Raw genomic sequence first — 9,053 nt, forward strand, 5'->3', positions numbered from 1 at the left:
GTCTCGCTTATCAAATGTGATTGATGAGCTTGAGGCTGTTGCGGAGGTTAGACCCCTGTCTACACATGAGATTGAGCTTAAAAATCAATCGAATGAACAGATGGCGGGTCTTCTTCGCGAAGAGGAGCTCAAATGGTATCAACGATCCAAAGCTCAATTCATCTTGGAAGGAGACTCGAATACGCGGTACTTCCATGGCTTAGCTAATGGGAGACACCGGAAAAAACGTATTCATTCTCTTATTCAAGATGAAGGGTTGATTGAAGGCCATGAGCAACTCAAGTCTTACATCACTAATTATTACAAGGGTCCGTTTGGTCCTCCGGAGGAAAGTACTTTTTCTCTTAACGAGGACTTAACGGATGATATACCCCAAGTTTCTTTGGAAGAAAACGGCTTGCTAACCGCACCTTATACCGAGGAAGAGGTTAAGAAGGCAGTTTTCCAAATGGAATGCAACAAAGCACCGGGTCCGGATGGGTTTCCAGCAGAGTTTTATCAAACCTTACGGGATACTATTAAATCGGACCTTCTAGATTTGTTCAATGATTTACACATTGGACAACTAGAATTATTTCGTCTAAATTTTGGTGAAGTTATCTTGTTACCGAAAATTAATGAGGCAGAAAGGATCCAACAATATAGACCCATTTGCCTATTAAATGTAAGTTTCAAGATTTTCACGAAAGTGGCCACCATTAGACTTAATACAGTTGCGGATCATGTTGTTTTGCCATCGCGAGACAGCCTTTATGCAAGGACGTAATATCCTTGATGGAGTAGCGGTTTTGCATGAAACGGTACATGAGATGCATTCTAAGAAATTAAATGGGGTTATTTTAAAGCTTGATTTTGAGAAGGCGTATGATAAAGTTAAATGGTCTTTCCTTCAACAGACACTCAGGATGAAAGGCTTTTCGCCTGAGTGGCGAGCTCTAATTCATGATTTCGTGTATGGAGGTAGTGTTGCAATCCGGGTTAATGATGACACCGGACACTACTTCCAAACACGAAAAGGGTTACGCCAAGGAGATCCGCTATCTCCGATGTTATTTAACATCGTAGCGGATATGCTGGCGGTACTCATAGAGAGAGCCAAGTCTGATGGTCAGATTGAAGGTGTGATTCCACATCTGGTTGATGGTGGCTTATCTATCCTTCAATACGCTGATGACACGATTCTTTTTATGGATCATGATCTTCAAAAAGCTCGAAACCTGAAATTAATTTTAGCAGTTTTTGAGCAATTATCAGGATTGAAAATTAACTTCCATAAAAGTGAATTGTTCTGCTTCGGTGATGCCCAAGATGATGTAGCTCTGTATACGAGTTATTTGGTTGTGGGCAAGGCCAATTTCCGATTCGCTATTTGGGTATTCCGATTCATTATCGGAGACCGACAATTGCGGAATGGAAATTAGTGGAAGAAAGATTACAAAAACGCCTTAGTAGTTGGAAAGGTAAATTGTTGTCCCCGGGTGGAAGATTGGTACTCATTAATTCAGTACTAACTAATATGGTACTGTATATGCTATCATTCTTCATCCTACCAAAAGGAATTCTGCATAAACTCGATTATTATCGATCCAGATTCTTTTGGCAAGGGGACAACGAGAAAAGAAATATCGATCTGGTTAAATGGAGTATAGTTTGTAGTCCCAAAGATCAAGGAGGGCTTGGAGTTCATGACCCGGAGGTCAAGAATTCAGCTCTTCCGGGTAAATGGCTTTTTAAGCTACTTACGGAGGATGGGATTTGGCAAACTATACTTCGGAGAAAGTACATCGGCTCGAAGACATTATCTCGGGTGGTTTGGAAACCCGGGGATTCACACTTCGGGCTGGTCTCATGGCGACAAAAAATATCTTCTTTCGACATGGGACTTTCTCCATTAAGAATGGAGCACGAGATACGGTTACGGGAAGATGTTTGGCTCGACAATGCTCCCCTAAGCGAACGAGTATCCCGCTTTGTATAGAATTGCACGTCGCCAAGGTGATACCATTGCAACTCGTAATGGCTACTTCACCCCGAATGTGACGTTCAGACGGGTTTTACTAGGACAAAGGCTTGTGGCATGGAACAATCTAATTCAGCGGCTTGGAGATATTCGGTTATCACCGAGCCGGATGAATTTCGATGGAACCTCCATGTAGATGGTACTTTTTCTGTAAAATCTTTATACAATGCGATCCTGCTTTCTGATTTACCAGTTGATAATAATAAAAAAATTTGGAAGATGAAGATACCATTAAAAATTAAAATTTTTGGATGGTATCTTCGTCGCGGGGTTATCCTCACCAAAGACAATCTTGTTAAGCGGAATTGGCACGGAAGTACACGATGTGTCTTTTGTCATCATGATGAAACCATCAAACATTTATTCTTCCAGTGCCAGTTTGCGAGATCTATATGGTCAGTCATCCAAGTAGCGTCTACCTTGTATCCGCCGACTAGTGTCGCTAATGTCTTTGGCAATTGGCTTCATGGTATTAACTCAAGGTTTAAAATGCTTCTTAGGATGGGGGCGCTAGCAGATTATCCGGGCGCTCTGGCTATGTAGAAATGACAAGATCTTTAATGACAAAAATTGCTCTTTGTTGCAGGTCATCTACGGATGCACGGGTATTCTCCGTTCGTGGTTACCTCTTCGGCGTGTGGAGAACCGAGACCTATTTACGGAGGTCCGTACACGGTTGGAGGATACGGCGAGGGATACTTTTTCCCTACATGGGTGGCAGCATAGTCTACGGATAGTAGCTCCTCCCACATCTTAGGCGTCATATGATTCATCGTTCCGATATGTATTTCGCCTTTTTATTTTTGTAACTCTGGACTCTTGAGACAACAAACGGCTGTGTGCATCCTAGTTATGCAGAGGCTGGATGTAATTGCTTCTTGAAGTAATAAAGCATCCTTTATCGAAAAAAAACCACCCGCGTGGGCCACCACCTCCTGCCGCGCGACAACAACAACGCATGCATCAGTGTTGGCGCCATCAGTAGGCCCCCTTCCGGCACCAACAACTCCCCAGGCACATGGCACCTTGTATGGCTGTAGTTGTGGGCGCCTCTAGTGTTCGTCGTCATCAAGCAATGGCGGCAACAACCCTAGTTAACCTAGGATTTTAATTTTAGCTATTTTTCCTTTTTTGCACTTTGTAATTTATTTTCTAAGAACAAAATAATTATTTCAAGTTTCTTTTACGTCGGGCCGCTCGGCCTATCCTGACTCAACCGGACAAACAAGATCGGGCAGCCATTTTCCTATCCATGGTCTATCCTAAACAGACGAAAACAATCGCTTTAGGTGACCAAAATAGGGTTGGTCGCTCAACTAAGAGCATCTCCACCGGCGTCTCCTAAATAGTCGCCGGCAGGGGCGCCGACACTGTCGCATGGGGGACGCTGGCACAACATCCTCCATTTGGGGGAGCGGATCCCACACCGGCGCGCTCCATACGAAAGCCCCAATAGATAATTTGAATTTGAAAACTCAAACAAAAGCATAGAAATTAGAATAAGTTTACGAATTTAAAGTTTGACTCACGGACACCAAATTCGAATAGGTTTTCGAATATGAAGTTTGGGCCAACATACGGCCACCAAATCGTCATCTCCGGCGCAAAAAAACGGCTTCCAAGCCAGCTGATCAGATGAACGAGGTCATGTGCGGCTCAATCTCGACGACTTCCTCATCGGCGGCGAGCCCCGGCGGCAGCTTCGTCGCTGCAACAGGATCCACGGTCGCCGGGGGAGGCATGAACGTCGACGGTGCCGGCGGAGAGATGAATGTGGAGGGTGCCGACGGAGACATGAACGTGGAGGGTGCCGGGGGAGACGCCGACGCAGCTCGCGCCGCCATCACCTCTTGGCCTATGCGCTCGCGGTACATCTCGTGCCACGCCCACGCCAACAGGTCCATCTTCTCCATGTCGGCCATCAAGATCTTGGATTCTTGAGACATCTTGGCCAACGATAGCTGCGTCGCTTCGTTGGTGGCCTTCATGGCAGCGGCGTGAGCTTCCATCTTCGCCACCTCCACCTTCTCCCTCTCCAACTCGATCTTCATGTCTTGCTTGTCGAGGATTGCCTTCCACACGACGACGGCCCTATCCGCCGCTTCCTTTTTCTCCACCGAGAGTGAGGTGATCATCTTCTTGATGGAGGCGTCCATGGCTACCAATACCGGCACAACATTCCTCTCGGCCTTGACCTTCTTGTTGCCAATGGTGCGCCCGGTGGAGGCGCCGGCTGGATCGACCGGCCCATCTTCCCCGTCCTTCATTAGAGTGTGGAGGAGGTCGTCCCATTTCTTGCAACCTTGTAGCTTGTTGTATTAATGCATGAAGGGAAAGTCTTTGTCCTCGTGTTGGTTCTTGTACATCTCGAGGGCGTCGAGCATCTAACAATACATGATGCAAAACAAGATATGGAACAAGTAGGATCATATACATGATGCAAAACAAGATATGGAACAAGATGGATCATCAAATAGATACACTATAATAATAAGTTATGAATAAGATGGGTGTAGATCATACTCAATCCACCATTGTCGTGCCGCTCTCCTTCCGACCCTTAATCTTCTCATAGTAGCCATATAACTTGCTACACGCCGCCTTGATCATGTTCCAACGGTGAGAGAGGACACCCTCGTTCTGGTTCATCTCCATGTTGGCGTAGACACCATAGTTCTTCTTCTCGTTGAAGCAATTGAGGATGCGCTTGTAGTACTTGCCTCCGGTTTGGTTTTGCGCCGGTGATGGTGCAAAAGCTCACTTGCTTCCACGCCTCGATGAGACATTCATCCTCCAAAGACCTCCACCTCGGTCCACGAGTGCCGGCGGAACGCCTGCGCGTCGTCATCGTGGTCACGCCGGTGTCGGCGTCGATCATCTCTTCCTGGACCTCCTCCTCACCTTCGTCCTCCGCGGCCTCTTCTTCATACTCGTCGACGGGGGGTTCGTAGGCATGGCCGCGTATGATGCCGTTAACACATAACAAGTAAGGAAACACACCTCGTCCTCGCCCATGGACACGCCGGACGCGCTACCGAACACCTGGTGGGTGTGCCTGCCGTCGTCGGGGAAGAGGTGGCGGGAAAGGCCGGTGTCGTCTGTCACGTGGCCCTCGGTGCGGCACAGGTCAGGCGACGAGTTCAGCTTGGGGGAGCGAAAGGCGCCGCTGCCCCTCGGCGCTGAATCTGGCGAGAACGACGCGTTGTGGTCGACGGTGATGTCGCTGTCCCCGTACTCGGGGGAGTAGCGGGCGCGGCCGTCCATCTACGACAACCGCATCTGCAAGATCGATGGCCCGTCCGTGTTGTACCCCGCGTAGTAACCCGGCGACGACGGTGAGCTCGAGATGTTGTTGAGGCCGCCGCCGAAGCTGAGGCACACTTCCGCAGTGGCCGCCGCTTTCGCTGCGTCGATGGCGGCGATGCGGTGCCTTCTGCGGTCGGCCGTTATGAAGGAGCGGCATTTCATCTCCTTGTCCCACTCCTCCTGCGACATAGTCGTCGGCTTCTCCTTCGGCGCGACGGTGCGTGGCTTCGGCGGCGCCTTTGTCAGCGGCTTCGCTGCCTTCGCTAGAGCTTTTCTCTTCGGTGGCATGGCGCGGCGGCGAGGGTTTTTCGGGTTGGAGGCTGGATGGGAGATGGAGCGGCGGGCGGGAGAAATAAGCGGCGGAGGGGACGGGGATTCGGGGAAGAAGATGTATATTTGGGGATGTGTGGCTGACAGCCGGCTCCCATGTCCAAAATTTTCAGCCTCACGAGGCGCTGACGCATCCAATTCTCGCCCTTAGTGAAGGGGCTGGTACGGGGTTGCCGGTGCTTCTATTGGACTCGAAAAATCACCGACGCCATTTGGGGCGCGCTGGTGCGAGCTTATTTTCGCTCATGGCCCCTAAATTGCTATCAGGCTGCTATTGGAAGCACGAGTGAAGATGCTCTAAGCTTCTCAATTTGGGAGCTGAAGTTCACGGCAAAATCGCGCTTCGTTGGTGTACCCGGCGCCGCCCGCCGTGGACAATATTGGTCCTTGCATTTGGTGGAAGGAATCCGTGGGCGTACCCTGAAACGCGACCATCGAAGCACGAAATCTCGCCGGTCACCGGTCGGTAGATCCGTCTTGCTGGCGGAGCACGACGGACCGCGACGCCGTGCGCCACAAGGGGACGATGGATGCAGACTGCCAACTCGTCGCATACGTGGACAAGGTCTTGAACTTTTCTTCCGCGCGCATGCGCGCACGTATACACGAATTTTCGCCGTCGTGTTCCCCGGCGCCGGCGGCTAGTAAGTTTCGGTCTGTCTTTGTTTACTGGACTCGTCTGAACTGCATCGACCGTTCCATCGTCTCGGGACCGACCGATGCAACAACAAAAAAAGAAGCTAAAATCGACGTGGAATTTTGCTTCGCGTCTCTGTCGGCGACGTATAGTGTATATATATGCTTAGCTATCTGATAGTATCATATACTCTGTGCTGCATCTTTGTACTTAGCAGTATATTAATCATATCCTCACGTTCTAACAGCTCAGCCATGACGCACGCTACGCGCACATATGTACCTTTTCGGCCCCCAATTGCTGCACGTGAAGGTCGTGTCCCGCCATGTACTGCACATGCTGCTTTGAGAGCTCCTTTAGTTCAGTTCGCTGCTCGGTTCCCTACAGGTTAACTATCACATTTTGTGCACTCATCTTCCCTTTTGGGCGTAATGTTTATTGTATCATAGCTGCTATCATTTTTTCATCATATATTGACATGCCATGTCATGAAAATGTATTGAGATATATGAGGTTATCGTCTCTGTTACTCATACTATGATATTTCGCAGTGTAATGCCGGACTAGCACAATCGAACGCCGAAGAAGCTGGTGCACCTCTTCACGCGGCGTCATCCCGATGCAGCGGCGGTGACCGAGGTGGTGCGGCGCAACACAACACTCAAATTGGGCTCGATTAGGCAGGGCGGGCTCGTGGCGCCCGAATCTGGCAGAGACTCGACAAGTCGTAGGTGGGTTTGGTTAGACTCAGTGGCAGCGGGAGGGCGGCATGAGGATAGTTAAGAACAAACAGTTAGACTGCGTCTATGGCTGTCATATTGTTTTGCGGCAGTGGCACCGTGATACGAATATGCAACACCAGGGGGAAAATTTTGGTTTATCAATTTTTTTGGAGCGTTGATGAGGAATAATCGGCCCAAATGCTTTTGAAAATATCTTTTTGACACCAAACCTGTTTTACATCATTTGTTACACTAGTAGAAAAAGGGGCAATAGGCCCGGTCCATTTGGGCCTTCAGTCCCGGTTCCCAAACCGGGACCAATTGGGCGGGACTAAAGGGTACCCCTTTAGTCCCGGTTCAAAGTTGAACCGGGCCTAAAGGCCTCGACACGTGGTGCGGCCAGGGAGCTCGCGGTGGAAGGCCTTTGGTCCCGGTTCGTGGTACGAACCGGGCCTAGGTTCCTCTGCCGCGGCAGAGAATTGCTATTTCTCTGCCGCGGCACAGGTTTAGGCTGTACCAGCGTTTCTCTGTCGCGGCAGAGAAACAGGGCATTTCTCTGCCACGGCAGAGTTTCAGCAATGCATATATATCATTCAAGAAACCACAAAAAATCGTCATGAATATATATAGACATCGTCAACAGTACACGACATCGTCAACAGTACACGTAATGCATGCATATTTACAATACAACATCTCCTCGACGAATTTCATCCCCCGTCACGATCCGCCGATAGTGCTCTCCACCTGGGGTAAGGGCCTCGGTAATAAAGAATCCCGCGATTTCCTCTTGAATTGCTTTTATTTGATCCTCCGTTATGAGAGTGTTCCGCAGGCGTGTCATCTATATTTAAAAAGGAGATCAATATATGAATGGAACTCAATACAATAGATGGTACTAATTAAGATTAATTGTGAAATTTTGTTATCGTACACGAGTGTGGTGTATACGGGAATCCCCACCCTTGGGACAGGCCATGTCACGCATGAAGGTGCAGACGTAGTATCCACATAAGTTATTCCCTTGTTCCTGCCTCATACACTTTACGAAAAAATAGTTCGATCAAACTAATAATCAAGCATCGTATTGAAAGTAAATATCATATATAAAGTTTCACGGACATAGCTATATATATAGTACTACTTACAGGGTAATCTTGAAATGTAAGCTCCGGTTTCCATTTACCGGAACAGTATTGATGAACCGTTTCCAAGCCCTGCCCGGCAAAAAATAATGAGTAAATGAGTAATTGATTAGTTGATGATATCTTCGAATTAGAACGGATGAAGATGCCAATACGAAATTGATTGAAACTACCTCTGGAGGATGGCAGCCATGTCCGCCCATTCCGCATATTCTTTACGTTTCGAGTCCATGACTTTTGCAACTCCAAGGGGAAGATCAATGATTAGGAGAATAAAGTGGAATCTGCACAAGCATAGCTTAATGATTACGAGAATAAAGTGGAAGGTGCACAAGCATAATGTATGTTATATATAACACTCACTTGAAGTTGTAGGGCCTCTTTGTCTGCTTGCTTCTCTAAAAACATTACGATGTTGTCCTCTGTGTCCTTGGGGTACTGTCGAACCGTAACTTCATGAACTGTGTTTGGGTCTATGAATCCCAGCGGTAGGAGCTTGCCTCTTTTGTATTCCAGCTTCTTCATTCTGCATAATTAAATGTATAGCGTACACTAAGAATATAATGAGGATAATTGTTAGTGCAAATGAATGAGCTACAAACTTAATTACACAAATAAATCACTTACGAGCAGTAGCAACTGATGACAGCTTTGTCGAGGGCGTCTTGATTGAATAACTGAAACAGTTCTTCTAACTCAAGGTTTATCTCGTCTTCCCCCCGGAAGTAATGCTCATCTCTAAGATACACCGTGAGGTAGCTTTCACATCTTCGACAGGCTTTCAGGTACCATTCATGCAACCTTCGCATCTGAGTCCCTAGACGCGCGAGCTCGCCAGGTTTGACGAGATCAGATCCGTATCTATACGTGTTTACCACTTGAGCCATTGGATA

This window comes from Lolium rigidum, chromosome 1 (assembly GCF_022539505.1).
Source record: "Lolium rigidum isolate FL_2022 chromosome 1, APGP_CSIRO_Lrig_0.1, whole genome shotgun sequence".
NCBI classification, from domain to species: domain Eukaryota; kingdom Viridiplantae; phylum Streptophyta; class Magnoliopsida; order Poales; family Poaceae; genus Lolium; species Lolium rigidum.